At 42.1% G+C, this 19,056-nt stretch overlaps 1 protein-coding gene and 1 long non-coding RNA gene across 5 annotated transcripts in view; one reads left to right on the top strand and one right to left on the bottom strand.

Annotated features, from left to right (window-relative positions):
* DIAPH3 (diaphanous related formin 3) overlaps nt 1–19,056 on the top strand; it is an 847,513-nt gene that overhangs the window by 265,402 nt on the left and 563,055 nt on the right. The gene's annotated exons all lie outside the window — the stretch shown is intronic.
* On the bottom strand, nt 4,799–16,051 carry LOC137544160 (uncharacterized). The gene is made up of 3 exons (XR_011025746.1): nt 16,005–16,051; nt 8,588–8,674; nt 4,799–4,975 (listed from the first exon to the last, which is right to left on the bottom strand). It is a non-coding gene; the product is annotated as an uncharacterized lncRNA (long non-coding RNA).

Here is a 19,056-nt window from a genome sequence, read left to right as displayed (position 1 = left end):
TGGGAGGAGATAAGTAGGGATTGCGCACGTATCCTTGCTTGAGTGTCTGCCAGACTGTTTTAGACGGCAAAACTGCCGTCTATTTACATTGTACATCGCTGCGATCTACTGCAGCGCTGTACTAGGGATAGCAGTGTTACTCTGCTGTCCCCTGGAGAGGCTCCGATTGCAATCTCCTCTCATAGGCTGATGCCCATGAGAGAGGATTGCCGTGATTGGCTGTCGGGGGGAGGGAGGGGGGAATAAAAATAAATATCAAAGAATTTTATAAAAAAAAAAAAAAAAAAAAGGGGAATACATAAAAAAACAAATAAACATTGCAGTAGCGACCAGAGCCCACCAACAGAAATCTCTGTTGGTGGCAGAAAAAAGGGGGGAGGGGGGATTCACTTGTGTGCTTAGTTGTATGGATCTGCATCGAGCAGTTAAAGCTGCAGAGCACTAAATTGTAAAAAATAGCCTGGTCACTATGGGGTGTAAGCCTATGGCCCTGATCTGGTTGAAAACCAGAGCACTTTTCACATTCCTACCATTCATTTGCCAAGAACTTTATCACTCCTTATCACACCTAAATGACCTATATATTGTTTTTTTTTGTTTCTGGACAAACTAGGATTTTTTTTTTTTTAGGTTGATCTTTTGCTAAGAATTTAATTTCCTATACATAAAGGGAATAACAAAAAGTATTTCTCAGTTTTCAGTCATAGTTTGAAAATAAAAAGTGCTGCTGTGGATAAAACTCACACATTTTATTTTGGGGTTAAGAGCTGCAAGTTAGCAAAGGCAAGAGTTTTTAGGGCTACATGTTGCTATGCAGATTGCCTTGATACCCTAAACCACCAAATGGAGAATCTCTCTGCAAAACAAACACATTGAGAAATGCTGAGAAGCCAGCATGATGAGGGCAACAGCCACACACCTGGCATTGTTTAACATTTTCTAGACATAGCTGATCGAAATCTGTGCCCTGTTTGTAGCCTCTTCTTCCTGCTAGGGCATAGATTTCAATCCCTCGTTGCCACGCAGTTCGGTCATGTGCCAATCACAAGTACAATATTGGTATATTAACGATGTCCTATATAATAAAACCTAATTGTCCCTGTGTCATCCTCCTGTCCCTGTGTCCATGGTTTTTGGCTACTGCACATGTGTAGCCGTTGGGAAAGGAGGACGATGAGGCCAGGGCGGACGGGTGCACGCGGAAGGCGAGTGCTCACGCATGCGCACTGACATGCGGCTCTAAGGCTCAACACACACCATACAATCTTAGTTGTACAGATTTACCAAATCTATGTAGTATAAGGGCCAACAGATTGAAAATACCTTGAATGATTGATTGGATAAGCTCTTATACTACATGAAAGTGGTAAGATTGAACAACCAAGATTGTATGGTGTGTGTTGAGCTTTAGAGAGAGACCTAGAACACTTTTTTTTAAATGGGCTTAGGTCTACTAGTATTACTATGAATCACTGTGTAGTTCCAATAGTAGATTTGTAATGTTTACTGATATCTTACTACAACCTAACCTTACCCTCACACGATGACTTCTCCTCAATGCCTAAAACCATTGGACCCCACCATGCTTATACTCTGTTAGGCCCCGTTCACACTTGCGGTTCGAGTCCGCAAGTGTCCGGGGGCCGCAAAGAGACCGTACGAGTCTCTGCGGTGGCCACAAGGCGGCACAAGTTGCGGATCCGGAATGTGTCAGTTCCGGCTACAATAAAGTAGCCGGAACTAGATACATTGCAGTGCCAGAAAGGCACCGCAAGCATGCGGCATACCGGCGTGTAGTCCGGGCCCCCCAAGTGGCATATGACCGGTGCTGGAAGCATCCGGTCCTATTGCCAGTGTGATGAGAAACATCCGTTTCTCATTGCACAGCATGGCCGCATGCGAAGGGTCAGGATCCGGCCCGGGTCTGCAGCCGCACTGGGACGAACTGAAAAATAGCGCATGTTGGAAAAAAAGCCGCACCGTCCCGGAGCTGCATGATCGGATCCAGATCCGGACGGTGCACGAGTGTGAATGGATACATTGATTAACAATATATCCATTCACCATCCGCTGTGTATGGAGCGTTCCGGGTTCGGGGAAGCCGGACCTGGAACGCTAATGTGAACCGGGCCTTAGTGTGCTCCCTAATGAAACCAGTGTCCTTTCTTATGAATAACAAGGATGGCGAGTAAGAGAATCGTATTGAACTATATTCATTGATGGAAATCTGTTTCTTGTTGAGTCCATATGCTGTAGGATGTATGCCATTTTTCTTTTTTTCCCTCAGTACATGGCCCTTTGTCGTAAAAAAAGTCTTTTTCAAGAAATGAAAACAAAAATTGACATGTTATGCATCTATTTATAGCATTGTTTTTAATGACTCAGTTCCAGAGAACCTCTCCTGTCGTATTGTCTTCCTTTGCTGATGCTCCAAAGCTAGTTATCCTAATCACTCATCGCAGATCATACTGCTTGACATTAATATATGTATTTTTTGAACTGAAAGAAATCATTGACATTCCTGTGTGGAAACAAGTTATAATATCAAGCTTTCTGATTAACATTGTGCCTGCAGCTCTACATTTATTAATATCTGCCTGGGAATAGCTATGTAGGTTCCCACATATTGCAAATTAGCATCCACTTGAATTTCTCCAGCTTGTGTAAATTTGTATTTTGTGTGTTTTTTGTCTTTTCCATTTTCTATTGTAGTTGATAAAAGTTCCCTCAGTGCTACCTATTCTGCAAGCATTTGTAACATGCAGGTGCCTAGATGCACTATAAATGCATGTTCATTTAGTTGACAAAATGCTTACTCAAAAGCACTGGATTGATGACCTGTTGGTTTGAGGTAATCCTTCCTGCTGTTCTCTATTTCTCTCTAAAGACCTATGAGTAGTTTATTTTTTGTTTTTAAGATAATGTTACATGCAGGGAGCTGTAAAGGGTTGGGGCTTCAATTAAAGAGCAGAAAGTTTTTCAAAGGCCTTGACTTTAAAGCCAGCACCTGTAACTTAGCTTCCTTGGCCCCCTTCCTCCTCGCACCCTATCCTTATGGGATCTGACATCTTCCCCATAGAAGCCACAGCTGTGCCAGATTTTTAAGTGCTCAGCGAAGTTGCGCGACCGACACAGGGCAAGGCATGTCTGGAGATCAGTCCAGGGATGCGAGACCATCTCCGCTCAACCTTCTCAGTAGTACTACATTTTTCCTTTGGTTGGTTCAGCTGAGCTTGCAGCTAGTCCATTGTTCTCCTTCCTTGTCCCTCCTGCTGTGAGCCTCTGTTGCGCACCACTTGTCGTCTTTTTGCCCCTCTCTAGCCACAGAACACGTTGCCAGTCTATTGGCTACCAGCACATCTGTACAGAAAGAGACCCCATGCTGTTGCCTAAGGGATTGAGTCCTGATCCCTAAGGATGACGTTAATCTACACCCCTTTTTAGACGGCTGTCTGATCTGACCCTTGTCATGTCTCCTGTCAGTGATGGAGCTGAGAAGCACATAGCTTACCTTCTTATTCGTGCTTCAGCCCGGCACACTATTATTGACTAGGAAGTACTTGTGTGTCAGGTTTGTTTCAGTGCTGGAGAAGCAGCAAATAAGGTTGGTGCAGCTACCACCACTATAATCCTGCTTTTTAACAGTTTTGTCAAGATGCATGTCATGGAAGACATTTTATCGATGTCAGTGAAAGGGTTAATGTGCCAGCAGTGATTATTCTGCTTTAGCTAGGTCTGAATAGTTAGATGGAACAAATGATAGCTGTGCAAATCGTGTATGAACAGTTGTTGTGGACGCTGTTGGGGGGAGGGTGTCTTTATAGGTTTCTCCCTATAAAACAGGACTGTTTGGTGCAAATTATATATTGATTTGCCAAGTTATATTGCTGAAAGGATATCTTCAAATGGGTATGAGATTATTTAATCTGTTGGAAGAATATAGTTACAGGAAGAGCTGGAATCATTAGATATACTACTTTTTACAAGTTGGTGATTTTATGCCTTTGTGGCCCTGAGTTTATTCTCTTCTCACAGTAGTGTCTACATTCTAGCTGTGTGGGATAATAGGCAAGTGTAATGGTTATTTATTGATAACAAATAAACATAAGAATATAAAAGTCGACAAGACTACATTTAGACTCCACCACATAAAGGCATAATTTGTTGAAAGCATTGTTGTTGACAGCATGACTTGGAAATGATTGTCTTATTTACTTTAATGTACTGTTCAGTAGGAAATTGCTGCCAAAGTTTGTTTATGGTCTCTCTGTATTGCGACTAAAGATTTTGGTACAGACACAAAGGCAAAACGATGTTGGTTTAGAAGCATTTAATGTAACCTAAGGAGGTGGATGTGGGATAGCATGCAAATTAGTATCAGACACTGATTAGCCTAATTAAGCTATTCTTTTACCTCCGAGTGTGTATGTATATATTTATATATACACAATGCATCCGGAAAGTATTCACAGCACATCCCTTTTTCATTTTTTCTCAGTTTTGTTACCTTTAATAAACTTGCCAAAACCTCAAGTAAACTTTTTTTTTTTACGTTATGGGGAGTTGTCTCAAATTCTGAGGGAAAAAAGGAATTTAGTTTTTGGAATAAGGCTGTAATATAAAAAAAGTGGAAAAAGTTATGCCCTGTGAATACTTTCTGAATTTGCTGTATATACACACAACCACACAGTATAATCTCGTTATAATAAATTTGTGTATAGTAAATTACCTCTCCTGGTCCTGTCCAGTCTCGATTGGGAGCAACGCCTAGTTTAATAAACCCGGATATAATAAGACTTCTGTTATAATAAACATGTTTTTTGGCCCCTACATGTATGCATGCGTCCTATGTCGGAGTGAAACCCATGGTCGGCTGCTCTCTTCAGGTTGGTTGCAAGCGAGTCGATGTTTGATGTTTGTAAGACAAGGAGAATGGCATCGGCGCTGGATATACAGTACTGTACAAATAAGCAGCCTGGGGAAAATGAGAAATAATGTGAATGTAAACGAGGATGCAGCAATACCACTTCCATGTTGCAATCACTAATAAAAGTATTGTCACTGTCGTCTCTTTCCCCCCACCCTAAAAAAAAAAAAGTTGTCTAGAATGTTGAATGAACACCAGAAGTGGGACCATGAAACCAACAAGCTGGGTTTTTATGTAAGCCCTCACAGGCTGGATCTTTTGCCTAGCAAATTCAGTCTCCGCAATGTCTGTAGTGGAGGGTTGTCTAACCAGGCTCTATTAGCAGAGGCTACAAACATAGGACCCACTACAGCCAAGTTCCCCAACCCTGTCCTCAAGGCCCACCAACCGTACATGTTTTGAAGAAACCCACAAACATGCACAGGTGGGGTAATTAGCATCTCAGCAGACATGCACTGTTGGTGGGCCTTGAGAAAAGGGTTGGGGAATACTGCACTACAGGACATTATGGAAGATGAGGGGGACCAAGATAGGTAAAGGTTTTTAGGGTGCTCTCTTCTTAGTACCAAAACCAAATGGTATTTTCCATCATAATCTGTAAATTAATCAGTCATCTCTGGTACACAAAATTCAAGATGGAGTAATTACTCCATTATTCATGCATAGCTCCATGAATCTGCTATATCTCCAATGTATACATATGCTATATCTATTGATGAAGACCAAACAATAACAGAAATGTTAAAGCAGCATTTTGGACACACCACCAGCCTTTTTCAGGATTCAGAAAAAAATCGCGTTTCCGCTGCCCCACACCCCTCGATCGATGGCCACTAGATCAATGTATTGGAACACAGTTCCCATTCATTGATCTAAGTCCCCGTGTGAATGACCGCAGCTGTCTATTACATACGCAAGCCCCATTCACAAAACCCGTCCACACAGTGCTTCCTGTTTGCATACTAATACTATGTTTATTAAAGTCAGCTATGAGGACATATTTTTGTGGCCAAATAGTATAATTACATCTACATTCTTTTTTTCAATAAAGGACATATTTTTAGCTTATTTTTACATTTAAAATTAACCCCTGACCCCCTACACTCCCCATTAACTACCAACATTTTTTTTGTTGTTTTGTTTTGTTTTTTACAAATAAAAAAAAAATACATTAATAGTTTCCTTAGGACCTGAACTTTTTAAATATGTATGTAAAGAGGGTATATTACTGTTAATTTATAAATTATGGGCTTGTAATCAGGGATGGACACAAAACTGAAAAAATCCACCTTTATTTCCAAATAAAATATTTGCGCCATTCATTGTACTAGGCTAAATGTTGCAATAACCTCCCATGTGGGTTTTAATAATGGTAGCATGTATTATTTTAAAACTATAATGGCCGAAAACTGAGAAATATTTTTTTCCATTTTTTTTCTTATTATTCCCAATAAAACAGAGTTAGAATAAAATAAATCTTAACAAAAAGTACCCCCCAAAGAAAGCCTAATTGGTGGCAAAAAAAACAAGATATAGATGATTTTATTGCGATAAGTAGTAATATAGTTATAGGATAATGAATGGAAGGAGCGCTGACAGGTGAAAATTGCTCTGTTTTTTTAAGGGGAAAAACCCTTCGAGGTTAAGTGAATACACTTCTACACAAAATGTATTTTTAGAGGATAATTCTATCCTTAAAGAGAACCCGAGGCGGAGTTCTTCCATTGCAATCTATATACAGAGGCTGGGTCTGTCTATAGAGCCCAGCCTCTGTTGCTAGTTCGTTTCCTTCAAAGCCCCCTCTGCGTGCTGTCAGACCCCATAAAACACAGCCGCGCTGGTGACATGCAGCGTGTCGCAGCCGGCTGCGTTTATCTCAATGTCAGTCTCGCCGCTCCCCCGCCTCCTGAATCGCTCCTGTCCCTGCTCACGTCCCTTCCCTCGCCGCTGATTGGAGGGAAGGGATGTGGGCGGGGACCGGAGCGATTCAGCAGGCGGGGAGCAGCCGAGACTGACAGTAGTGAGGTAAACACAGCCGCATAGCGCGGCTGTGATTTATGGGGTCTGACAGCGCGCAGGGGGGGCTTTGGAGGGAACGAACTAGCAACAGAGGCTGGGCTCTATAGACAGACCCAGCCTCTGTATATGGATTGCGATGGAAGAACCCCGCCTCGGGTTCTCTTTAAAGGACTACTGTAGTTAGAGGGATATGGAGGCTGCCATATTTATTTCCTTATAAGCAATACCAGTTGACTGACTGTCCTGCTAATACTGTCTCTAATGCTTTTAGCCATTGACTCTGAACAAGCGTATGCAGATCAGGTATTTGACATTATTATCAGATCTGACGAGATTAGCAGTATGTTTGTTTCTTTTGTTATTCTAATGCTACTGCAGTCAAATAGACCAGAAGAGCTGCCAGGCAACTGATATTGCTCAAGAGGAAATATGGCAGCCTCCATATTCTTATCACTACAGTTGTCCTTTAAGACGTACCTGAGACGAATATTTAGTAAGAAAAAACAAAACACAAAAAAACGATAACTAATAAGTGGGAAGTCTTTTGATCCAGCAGAAGCTTTCTACGCCATCCTTTGGACCACCATTACTGCTTGTGGATTCCCAAAAGAAATCCAACAAGATCTTGTCAAATTTCTGATTGCAACCACGCTCCTCTTCATGCACAGGTGCGGCTGTGCTCATGCGGCTGCAGTAATGCCTTGCTTGTGCATGAAAAGGAGCATGGTCACAATCCTAAGGCTGGTCCTGGGTAGGAGCAGTGGACGGGAGGATGGTGTAGGAAGCCACAGCAGGATCCAGAGGCTTCTTTAGTTGAGTATCTGTAGTTTGACCCGTGGTTAACCTCGGTTATCCTTAAAAGCAGGGGTCTCCAAACTTTTTCGGTCAAGGGCCAGGTCAACATCTATCAGACTGCTGGGGGGCCGGAACATATATAAAATGTTTAAAAACATTACATTGAATCTAGGTATTGATTCTACCCAATCATGCACGGAGGAGAACTCCCAGCAGCAGCCATTCAGTCATGTAGCGCCCAAAGAACATTTTTGTGCACCAGGCAGTGAAGCATACCCAGGTGACAGCCTGTCATCCAGTTGGACAGCAGTGTCACCTGATGCAGCATTGGATTGGAAGACAGCAAATGACTGCTCATTGGCTTCTACAGTATGTGGATGGGTGGTGCCAGCACTGCTATTCTATATGCAGGCCGCTAATATTTAAAGGTGCAGTGAGACGCATCTATAAGTTATACATTTTGTGTTTGGGGGCCGGTGAAAAATCCTCAGTGGGCCGTAGTTTGAGGACCACTGCTATAAAGGATACATCCAGGGGAAAAAATGCACTTACCTGGGCCTTCCTTCAGCCTCTGGCAGCTGTCCTGTGCCATTGCCGCAGCTTCGGTGGCTCTCGGTCTTCTCTGCTGCAGAAACTGACCTCGCCAGGTTGGCTTCCGGGTCGGCTTCTTCTGCGCTCCACCGCTGACGTCATCTGCACTGCGCAGGCACAGAACTACTGTGCCTGTGCAGTGCAGTGCTGATGACGTCAGCGGTGGAGCGCAGAAGAAGCCGACCCGGAAGCCAACCTGGCGAAGTCAGTTTCTGCAGCGGATACATGAGTGAAAATTAATAAATGTTTATTTACCTGGGGCTTCCGCCAGCCCCTTGAAATCTTGCTATGTCCCTCATTGCAGCACCCCTGGCAGCCATTCTTCTGTTGTCCTCTTCCAATCTAATCGAAATTAGAAATAAAAGAATAGAGTCTTGTAAACTTTGAAAAATGAATTCCAATCTTCAGCATGTGAGGGCATCTGACTGGGAACCTACACAGGCACTTTACTAAATTAGCAAACAGTTGTTTTTTTTTGGATTTAGAATGTTTTTTAGAATGTCTGTCAGAATATGACATCTGGTGAAGTTCGCATTATTTGCTCCATGCAAGTTCCGAGCCTCTTCAGCTGCCTTAATCTTTTACTGAACACAAAGCTGCATAATTTGCCACACAGATATTCTACTTGCCCTTTTAAGGCCCGGTTCACATTAGCGGTGGCCGTCCGGAATCGCCGTGCCGGAGCCGGACCGCTTGCAGAACGGACGCACGGCAATAGCAATGAAAGCCTATGCGTCCGTTCACATGCGTCTGTTCTGCCGGACCGGAGCCGGACCGGATCCGGACTCCGGCGTCCGTTCCAACATGCACTATTTTTTGGTCCGGCTCCTCCGGCAGCCGTATCCGGAGCGGAGCCGGACTGCACCATCCGGCCAATACAAAGCAATGAGAGCCGGAGAGCGCACAACACACTGGCTACAAAAACCGGACGTTCTACCCCACTTCCTATGCATTTTGGATGGGGACCACATGGGCCCAGCGTTCAAAGAGTGGGGCAGCAGCGATTTCATGCTGGAGCTCGTTTTGGCAGCAACATGTCTGATGTCTGATAACGAGGAGGCGAACAACAGGAAGGAGAGAATTCCCAGTTTTACGAGTAAAAAATGCCTGGATCCATGGTCCCAACTGCAGTCTCTGTATCCACGGATGGTCTCCACACGTCCACCTGTCTCCAACAATGACCCCAGACCCTTCTGCTGACCTCCCAGACCCCAGGTATTAACAGGATGGTATCTCCTTAAGAAACCGGATCCGGACCGCAACCGTGTTCACACCGCACGGAAACCGGATGCAAACGGACCGGATCCGGACCGGATCCGGATAGGAACCGTGCGGATCAGGTCCGGTCCGGCTCCGGTGCAGTCCGGACATCCGGTGCGGTTTTGACAAAACCGCAAGTGTGAACGGGGCCTAACATGCAGTGATTACATTTACAGGTTTTGTTGATTCATGATCCAGGATTGAACCTGCCTTACACTGTATTTGACTTTAAACAGTTTCTTGTTTTATGGTTATTTTTGTACACTAAATTTCCTGGTTTTATGGGGACAGAAGCTTTGCTGCTGATCAAGATAAACTAGGCTGTTGCACTGGCATTTATAATTTGATTTATCAGATATATTTTATTTTAATTTGCAGAACAGCTGTTGTGTAAAATTATAGCAACAGATTTGATCTTTTGGGCTCTTAAGGGCATATGGTTATTTATGTGATGTGAAAGGGAAATTGTAGTATGGGGGTTGAACATCTGTGTTACATTTTGTCCACTTAAACCTCATCCCGTTATTTCCCCGAAACGTGTTTAGTTGTCTTTGTTGCATATAGAGATGTTATGTAATTCGATAAACAAGCTGTCTGAGGAAGATGCAGCTGTCATTGTTTTCATCCATGATGCTTAGAATGGAAGCAACACTTTAAATACTGCTTTACCACAAATGAAACTTTTTTCTCTCCCTCCCTTTGTTTACCTGTGAAGAATAATGTACACCTTTTAGCTAGAAGATTTTTATCCCATTATTTACCATAAGTTTTGTTTTTTATTCCATATAGCATGCTTAAAGAGTAACTGTCAGGCTGCAAAAGCTAATTTAAACCTCTATTCTCCTGTGTTACACAGTTTAGAAGGAAGCCAAAAAGGCAATACTGAAGTTAAAAATCTCTCTTACTTTGATGTTTGCTGAACAGCAAGGCTCTTTATTCCCAAGCTCCTAAGGAGGCCGGCAGACCGCATAACAGATACTGCAAAGCATTCTGGGGCTGCTCCTTCTCCCCACTGCACTCTTGGTCCTCCCCTTCATTTCCCTATCCCGCCCTAAGGCTGCTTTCACAGTGAGAAGTTACAGGCTCATGTTACAGCAGCCTGTAACTTGCAGCCCAGCTCACAACACTGAAAAATCAATGTGCTGTTCACAGGGCACATGTTCCGTTAGAGTATACTGCATGAGTCCGCTATTGTTCCTAGCCACATGGCTAATTAATATTCACTGCACAGTAGTGTTGTCCGGATCATGAACCATTAGGATCTTTGATCCTGATCTTTTTTGTGAGTCGAATCTTTAGGAAGCAGGGTAAGGGAGGATATTACATCACAATTGGCTTCATACAAGACAGACAAACTTGGAACCTGCCATGAGCTGTCAGGAGCATCATAATCTGCAAATACTATATACAAATATGAAATCCAAACGTGGACAGTGAAATGCATATGTAATGTAAGTACAGCCAATATTTAGAGACTGATATATGTGTTTTTTTTCTCTGAGACCCTATACCTAACAGCTCCTCTTTAAGATGTCTTTGGATCCTAATAATAAAACCAACTCCTGTTTATATGTTCTCATCTTACCAATAAGTTCAATTTTTACGTTTTCACTAAAGGTTCTTATTTCAAGTCTTCAAAGTTTAAAGCAAACTCGAACTGAAAATTAAGTCAAAATATACATACACACATTATACTGACCTCCCGCATAATCAATTTTTCTACTCTCCTGCTTCCTGTTAGTCCACTATGATTGATGGAATTGTCAGTCTCCATGTTAAACATGGGGATGACCCTGCAACAACGTTTGGGTCTCTACACTGTTAAACTGTAATATTACCCACTAGAGCTTCAGGGAAACATGGACATTACCTTACATATCAGTTGTCCTTTCAGTTATAACGGGCAGCAACTGATATATTTCTGTTCTGCCAAATCTTGTCAGAACTTGAAGGAATCCTTGTTAGAAGAAAATGGTTATATTCTGAGAAGAAATGACAGTGAGGTAAGTATGTAATATTAATTTGCAGGTACATCATGTGTTTATTTTAAATACTTGTAATTTGTTCAGGTTCACTTTAAGCTGGTCCCCAATTATATTTCCCCTCCAGGAATCTCCCCCCCCCCCCTCCTTTACTCTAAAAATGAGGACAACATTGAAGAAAAATACTCATTTATGTTATCTTTAAGGGGCTTCATCTTAAAGGGAACCTGTAGCGAGTAAAAATATTTAAAATAAATACATGAAGTAGCTGCAAAAATATTACATGCTAACCTTACTGTCAGTTCCTCTCAGCAGCTCACCATTTTCTTCTTACATTGATCCCTTCCAGTTCTGACAATATTTTGTCAGAACTAAAAAAAAATTGCTGTCAGTTGTATATCAGCAGCTGTCAGTTACACCTGAATGTGCAAGGTAATGTCTATGTTTCCCTATGGCTCAAGTGGGTGATATTACAGTTGAACACTGTGCTGACCACGAAGCTGTTATGGGGTAACGGACATTTTTAAAATGGAGGACGGAGAATCCCATTGATCACAGCGGACAAATGGGACGCAGGAGAGGAGAAGGAGATTGAGTAGTAGACTACACAGGATGTAGGTATGACCTGTGTATGGTTATTTTGACTTTTTATTTTCAGTTCAGGTTCTCTTTAAATGTTTATATAGTTAAGAGGTGAGTGAATGGTAATTTGATTGTAATAGCCCCAGTTTAGCTCCCATTCAGTACCTTCCATTACAGTACATTTACATGAACTATTCCATGTTTTTTTTTTTTTTTTTTGGTAGTACTGCTATTATAATTCCTTCATATATAGTACCTCTCCCATAATATTACCCTGTCTTAGAGTCACCTCAAAAAAAAAAAATCTGCAAGGAGTTTGTATGTTCTCGCCGTGTCTGTGTGGGTTTCCTCTCCGGTTTCCTCCCACATTCCAAAAACCTACAGAAAAGTTAGTTGGCTTTCCCATAAATTGGCCCTAGACTATGATACATGCACTACACAATACATAAATAGACATATGACTATGGTAGGGATTACTTTTGGAGCCCCTCTGAGGGACAGTTAGTGACAAAACAATATACCGTATATACTCGCAAGCAAGCCGAATTTTTGACCCCCCAAAAGTGGGCCAAAAGTTGGGGGGTTGGCTTGCTTGCGAGTCTCGTTGTTGGTGGAAGGCCGCCTCCGCCCCGCGTCCGCCGCTGCTATTCGCTTACTGTGCGACTTTCTCTATTCCCCTCTCCGTCTCCCGGGCATGTAAATAGTTCACAGCAGCTCGATCCACGGCAGCTGCTGTGTGATGACCGGAAGCTGGAGGCAGAGCGGTTTCCATAGTAACGGCGATACACATCGCCATTACAGGAAACCGCTCTGCCTCCAGCTTCCTGTCATCACACAGCAGCCGCCGTGGAGCGAGCTGCTGTGAACTGTTTACATGCCCGGGAGACGGAGAGGGGAATAGAGGAAGCCGCACAGTAAGCTAATAGCAGCGGGGGGGGGGGGGGGGGGGAGTTGGGTGAGGCGGGGGGCACTATACTAGCTATACCTGGCACTATACTAGCTATACCTGGCACTATACTAGCTATACCTGGCACTATACTAGCTATACTGAGCACTATACTAGCTATACTGAGCACTATACTAGCTATACTGAGCACTATACTAGCTATACTGAGCACTATACTAGCTATACAGAGCACTATACTAGCTATACAGAGCACTATACTAGCTATACCTGGCACTATACTAGCTATACTGGGCACTATACTAGCTATATCTGGCACTATACTAGCTATACTGAGCCCCATACTAGCTATACTGAGCACTATACTAGCTATACTGAGCACTATACTAGCTATACTGAGCACTATACTAGCTGTACCTGGCACTATACTACCTATACTGAGCACTATACTGAGCACTATACTAGCTATACTGAGCACTATACTAGCTATACTGGGCACTATATACTAGCTATACCTGGCACTATACTACCTATACTGAGCACTATACTAGCTATACTGGGCACAATACTAGCTATACTGGGCACTATACTAGCTATACTGAGCACTATACTAGCTATACTGAGCACTATACTAGCTATACTGGGCACTATACTAGCTATACTGGGCACTATACTAGCTATACTGAGCACTATACTACCTATACTGAGCACTATACTACCTATACTGAGCACTATACTACCTATACTGAGCACTATACTAGCTATACTGAGCACTATACTAGCTATACTGAGCACTATACTAGCTATACTGAGCACTATACTAGCTATACTGGCCACTATACTAGCTATACCTGGCACTATACTAGCTATACCTGGCACTATACTAGCTATACTTGGGCACTATACCAGCTATACTTGGGCACTATACTAGCTATACCGGGCACTATACTAGCTATACCGAGCACTATACTAGCTATACTTGGGCACTATACTAGCTATACCGAGCACTATACTGGGCACTATACCAGCTATACTTGGGCACTATACTAGCTATACTGGGCACTATACTAGCTATACTTGGGCACTATACTAGCTATACCGAGCACTATACTAGCTATACCGAGCACTATACTAGCTATACTGGGGCACTATACTAGCTATACCGAGCACTATACTAGCTATACTGGGCACTTTACTAGCTGTACTGGGCACTATACTGGGCACTATACTAGCTATACTGGCCACTATACTGACTATACTGGGACACACTGGGGGGATCACGCGGCCAGCATTTCCTACCCCCGGCTTGTATGGGGGTCAATCATTTTTTCCTGTTTTTTCAGGAAAAAGTTGGGGGGTCGGCTTATATGCGGGTCGGCTTGCTTGCGAGTATATACGGTACTCTGTACATTGCTGTGTAATATGTTGGTGCTATATAAATACTTAAATAAATTTAATGTGCCCCCATTGAGATGTTTCTTTATAGTGAAATCAGTACTGCATTCTTAAAGGGAACCTAAACTGAGAAGGATCTGGATTTTCCTTTTAAAATAATACCAGTTGCCCGACTCTCCTGCTGATCCTGTGTCTCTAATACTTTTAGCCACAGCCCCTCAACAAACATGCAGATCAGGTGCTCTGACTGAAGTCAGACTGGATTAGCTGCATGCTTCTTTCAGGTGTTTGATTCAGCCACTTCTGCAGCCAAAGAGATTAGCAGGATGTCAGGCAACTGGTATTGTTTAAAACGAGATATCCATATCTCTCTGTTAAGGTTCCCTTTAATAGCTCATACATGTAGGCCTGGAGTGGAAAAAAGAAGACGGCTAAAAATCATTAATTCAAAGTATTGTACTTCTATCTTAGGTGACCTTTTTCCTCCCTTCTTCAAAGGGGTAATAAGCCCCTTTTTTTCGGATCAAACATGTAAATGCAAACCGAGGTACATAAAAATATGTACCTCGGTTAATATTTGTGTATTTAGTAACTAGGGACAGTCATTGAGATGCAAATAATTCTGAGTGGATGCAGGACTATGCAAAAATGTATGCATCTTGAAAATTAACTAATCAAATCTCAGCAAAGTACGAGGTCCATTTACAAGCTGCATACAGAATGTGCACAATTCTGCATTAATTTGCTTCTTTGTAAACACTAATAGTAATCAATGGGTATTTAATCCATTGGGCATGGTTGATTTTCTCAGAATGCAGATATTTATTTTTAATGTCAAGTTCTAGCTCTAGTATACTTTATTGTGAAGAAAGAAGTATTGGAGAGCTGTTATGTGACATTTGAGAGAAGCGTGCAGAGGTGGCAACAAGGGTGAGTATATTCCCCCTTCCGTAGTGTGCATGCATGGAGATTCAGGTGCAGATATGCAGAATATGGAACAAGGTTTAGAATTAGAATATGCTGAATGTACCAACACAACTGCCATGTTACCGCGCCTCATATCAAATGCTAATGCATGGAGGTGCAAATGCTGCTTTTTGGCTGCATACATTTGTAGAATGAAGGTGCTCGGCGGCCAGCAGTTTAGCTGTTTATGTGAAAGAGCACTTAACATTTTGATATGATTATGGGTGGACGGGTGGGTGCGCGCGTGCTGACATGCGGCGGTGAGATAGACCTAAGGCCTGTTTTTAAAACGGATTTAGGTCTACTAGTAATAAATAATAATGATAGTGTGTAAGATGGTAAAAAAAAGGTCGGTCAAGGCCTATTTAAAAAAAAAAAAAAAAAAAAGGCAGTTATCCCATTTTTATTTAACGCAGCTAAGGGTCTGATCCCAAGTACTGGAGAAAGAGTATAGTCCCATCTATCAAGGACTGGTTCAGTAACGTTAATAGTATTGTGCAATTTGCAGAGATTTCTTACCAGTTCAATAAATACTCTGGGTACATGGGTATACCCCACACAGTACATTCGGATATGGGCTCACCTGTGCGTTCTGTACCGCCTCTTTGGTCCTCTTACCTGAATAATCTAGAAGACACAATTTTGGAACCCCGTATTTGTTTCAGTTGACTGATGTACCCCTGTTAGTTTGATATATATGCACAGCTTGCTTGATTTTCCGTTTGTTTTTATTCTTGCTTTCATGTGTGAGACTACTTACTGTGTATGATTTCTATATACAGTGGCTTGCAAAGGTATTCGGCCCCCTTGAAGTTTTCCACATTATGTCACATTACTGCCACAAACATGAAACAATTTTTTTGGAACTCCACATGAAAGACCAACACAAAGTGGTGTACACATGAGAAGTGGAACGAAAATCATACATGATTCCAAACATTTTTTACAAATAAATAACTGCAAAGTGGTGTGTGCGTAATTATTCGGCCCCCTTTGGTCTGAGTGCAGTCAGTTGCCTATAGACATTGCCTGATGAGTGCTAATGACTAGAGTGCACCTATGTGTAATCTAATTTTAGTACAAATACAGCTGCTCTGTGAAGGCCTCAGAGGTTGTCTAAGAGAATATTGGGAGCAACAACACCGTGAAGTCCAAAGAACACACAAGACAGGTTCAAGGATAAAGTTATTGAGAAATTTAAAGCAGGCTTAGGCTACAAAAAGATTTCCATAGCCTTGAACATCCCACGGAGCACTGTTCAAGCGATCATTCAGAAATGGAAGGAGTATGGCACAACTATAAACCTACCAAGACAAGGCCATCCACCTAAACTCACAGGCCGAACAAAGAGAGCGTTGATCAGAAATGCAGTCAAGAGGCCCATGGTGACTCTGGACGAGCTGCAGAGATCTACAGCTCAGGTGGGAGACTCTGTCCATAGGACAACTATTAGTCATGCACTGTACAAAGTTGGCCTTTATGGAAGAGTGGCAAGAAGAAAGGCATTGTTAACAGAAAGCATAAGAAGTCCCGTTTGCAGTTTGCCACAAGCCATGTGGGGGACACAGCAACCATGTGGAAGAAGGTGCTCTGGTCAGATGAGACCAAAATGGAACTTTTGGCCAAAATGCAAAACGCTATGTGTGGCGGAAAACTAACACTGCACATCACTCTGAACACACCATCTCCACTGTCAAATATGGTGGTGGCAGCATCATGCTCGGGGGGGGGGGGGGGGGGGGGTGCATCTCTTCAGCAGGGACAGGGAAGCTGGTGAGAGTTGATGGGAAGATGGATGGAGCCAAATACAGGGCAATCTTGGAAGAAAACCGCTTGGAGTCTGCAAAAGACTTGAGACTGGGGCGGAGGTTCACCTTCCAGCAGGACAATGACCCTAAACATAAAGCCAGGGCAACAATGGAATGGTTTAAAACAAAACATATCTATGTGTTAGAATGGCCCAGTCAAAGTCCAGATCTAAATCCAATCGAGAATCTGTGGCAAGATCTGAAAACTGCTGTTCACAAACGCTGTCCATCTAATCTGACTGGAGCTGTTTTGCAAAGAAGAATGGGCAATGATTTCAGTCTCTAGATGTGCGAAGCTGGTAGAGACATACCCTAAAAGACTGGCAGCTGTAATTGCAGCAAAAGGTGGTTCTACAAAGTATTGACTCGGGGGCCGAATAATTACGCACACCCCACTTTGCAGTTATTGATTTGTAAAAAAAATGTTTGGAAACATGTATGATTTTCGTTCCACTTCTCACTTGTACACCACTTTGTATTGGTCTTTCATGTGAAATTCCAATAAAATTGATGCATGTTTGTGGCAGTAATGTGACAAAATGTGGAAAACTTCAAGGGGGCCGAATACTTTTGCAAGCCACTGTATTAGTCCTTTTTGGATTATTGCACTTTTTAAAAAGATACTGTCAGCTGGGTACCTTGAATACAATAATTTATTTGTATTATTTTTTTTGTACTAATAGCTTTTCCATAAGAAAAAAATTATGCATTTCTGCATTCTATAGCGTTGGAAGTAGTAGTTATGGGTGTTATCCCAAAAAATAAAACCTAAGTTACACTGTTGCCTTTCAACCATTGCGTTATATTATAAATGGACATACTGTCTATATTACAGATACCGGTATACAAAAAATAAAAAACCTAGGCAGGTTTGCGAATTAAGGCCTTGCACTGGTTATGACATTGGAAGCACAGAAAGCAAATAAACGCCTAATTCCACTATCCCCTTCTTTCCCAGTTTTAAATCTTTCCTTTTCCCTATTCAAAAATTCTGGTTGTGTTAAGTGATGTTTCAAATTACTGAAGGTAAACTACAAATTACAATGCTTAAAACACCCCAAAAGTCGTTCTAATTGATTTGTGGGAAGTGATTGAACGTTTTATAACCAAATCTGAAATGCAACCTGAAATTAGATCTCTCTGGATATTTCCTGTTTATGTGCTGTGGGAACTGATATTCTGGGTTGGTTTTAAGCTGTGTTTTATTTATACAGGTGCACACAATGTGCTAGGAAGTTACACTGGCAATGTTTTGACATGAGCAGAGCATGCTCCTTTATATTCTTGTATTGCTGTGCTAGATTGTACCATCTCTCTGTACACTGTGTTTGTGTCTCATAGCTGCTGACACATTGGGCCATATTTCACACAAAATGATGCTATTCTTCATGTGTCAGTGCTGTGGGGCTGGCTAGAAAACACATTTTGTTATTTGTATGACCATCAAATGTGTTTACTTTCCATTGTTTGAAAATGATTTTCAGAAATAAATGATAGCCTTAGTAATTCTTTTTTTTAAAGACCATTCTACAGGTACTTTTCTTCTGGGTAGGTAAGCATCTTTGTGTGAGAAATAAAATAGATCCTTTACCAAATAAAAAAATGCTGCATTGCTCATGTGACAAAATAACAAATCGGATGCCTTAAACCTGAAGGTCAGCTTTAATATAATATCAAAAACCAATTTCCAGTAGTCTGTCTGAGTCATTTATCACCTGCACTTAATACAATTATAGTCCCTATCAAGCTTTTATTTGCACCTATTCTTGCTCTGGTGATTAGAGGCTCCAAAGCCGTCCTCTGCTGGGATTATATATCGTGATGTAA

This window comes from Hyperolius riggenbachi, chromosome 2, assembly GCF_040937935.1.
Source record: "Hyperolius riggenbachi isolate aHypRig1 chromosome 2, aHypRig1.pri, whole genome shotgun sequence".
Lineage (NCBI taxonomy): Eukaryota > Metazoa > Chordata > Amphibia > Anura > Hyperoliidae > Hyperolius > Hyperolius riggenbachi.
This window is presented reverse-complemented; position numbering and strand designations above follow the sequence as displayed.